This window comes from Octopus bimaculoides, chromosome 9 (assembly GCF_001194135.2).
Source record: "Octopus bimaculoides isolate UCB-OBI-ISO-001 chromosome 9, ASM119413v2, whole genome shotgun sequence".
Classification (NCBI taxonomy): domain Eukaryota; kingdom Metazoa; phylum Mollusca; class Cephalopoda; order Octopoda; family Octopodidae; genus Octopus; species Octopus bimaculoides.
In genome coordinates this window covers 71,523,978-71,525,904 of record NC_068989.1, presented here as the reverse complement: position 1 = coordinate 71,525,904, position 1,927 = coordinate 71,523,978, and the positions used below count along the sequence as shown (strand labels likewise).

The following is a 1,927-nucleotide window of genomic DNA, read 5'->3' as shown; positions in this document are numbered from 1 at the left end:
GGTTTTACAATCCTGTAAATAATAATAATGGGGCATATAAGCCCTCGACAGAAAAAAAGAAGGTTTTCCTCTCTGCATGGGACTCGAACCCACATCCCTTTGTTAACATGACTATGTTACTATTATTACCATGTTAACAAAGGGATGTGGGTTCGAGTCCCATGCAGAGAGGAAAACCTTCTTTTTTTCTGTCGAGGGCTTATATGCCCCATTATTATTATTTACAGGATTGTAAAACCCAACACCATATAACAAAATGGTTTGCACCGAAAACCGTATATATATATGTATATATAAATGCACATTATAGTAAGAATGGATACATAAGGGTGGAATACCACAGGAACAATACCGTATATCCAATGCAAGATTTAATATATGTGTGTATGTATGTGTGTGTGTGTGTGTATATATATAAATGTGTGTGTATATATAAATGTATATGTGTGCGTGTGTCTGTGTAACCTATAATTTTAGGTCATGATTCCTATTGTATTGGCTGTTTTAATCATAAACATTTCAAAGTATTAATAATTGGCTTCAAACAACTATAACAACAACAACAACAACAGCAGCAGCAACCTCTATATGTCCATTGGGATTATGACATGCAGTAAATCACTTTGGGAAATGCAAATAATTATTCAGAAATAACCAGTTGTGGGGAAATACACAGGATGTGTGGCACATTTTGGGATATGAACCAGTCATGCCTTGGTAGGCTTCGGTATCTCTGATAGCTGTTGTAGATCTTGCAGTATTCTAGTTTCATCTGGTAGTGTTATAGCTGAAAATCTACTCCAGCTTGCCATCATTTCATCTTGTCAGCTAAACTAAGTCACGATGACTCTTCAAGATGTTTCAGTTGTAAATAGTTTCTTTCTGAACAACTTCCTACAGTTACGTCTACCCGATAGAACTAATTATCTACTGTATCTTTATCAGAAGCCATATGTTGACAATATGGACAAAATAACTAAAAAGAGAGTTGAGTTGAATTTCAGTACTCTAGAATTACTTTCAGCTTGGTTTGGCTTGGCTTAGTTTAGTTTGGTTTGGTTTGGTTTGGTAAATTCTTGACTTTACATAAGATTTAAAACCAGCTTATTATACAGAGCATAGCAATGCACAAGGTGAGCCACACAAGTTTTTAGTGGGTCATGGTGACATCTGTATATCTATAAAAATCAATTATGATATTTAAAATACAAGACACCAGAAATAAGGAGGCCATTGTGTATTATTAGATTTATCTTTGTTATAGTTTGAATTAAATTTGAGATTGAACATTGATTTTTCAGTTTTATTTAGTGGCCATTGGGTGGCCTAGAGACAATATAAGAAAAATATTACTGATCATTGGAGAAAAGAGTCTGCGTGTATGCGCCACTGACGTAGAATACTTATGTTAAATAGCGTTGTATAAGGTATTTATGTTATGACTATATGGTTATGTATATACGGAATAAAATATTCCCTCCCTTTTAGTCAAGGGTGCTTTTTCCTTTTTCTCTGTTCTTTTCTTGCCTTGCAAGTTACTTAGCAAGCTCACTTTCAGAGGATTTGATGGGTCCAAGAATTGCACTGTGCTCCTATGCCTACTGTGGCATGGTTTTTATGGCTGGATGCCATTCCTAATGCCAACCACTTTACAGTGTGTGCATGTGTGTGTCTGGTATGTGCTTTTTCCATGCCACTTGTACTATTGAGCTTGGAATACAGCTTGCAAAACTACAAACACTGAGAGAGTGCGGTGGTTTTATGTTAGGAGAATATATATTCATACACACACACACACACACACACACACATACACACACACACATATATATATATATATATATATACATATATGTATATATGTTTATGTGTGTGTGTGTGTATATATATATATGTACGCATGCACCCCCCCCCACACACACACAAA

General features: G+C 35.3%; 1 protein-coding gene across 1 annotated transcript in view; it reads left to right on the top strand.

Annotated features, from left to right (window-relative positions):
- LOC106869092 (protein VAC14 homolog) overlaps positions 1-1,927 on the top strand; it is a 64,272-nt gene that overhangs the window by 40,882 nt on the left and 21,463 nt on the right. The gene's annotated exons all lie outside the window — the stretch shown is intronic.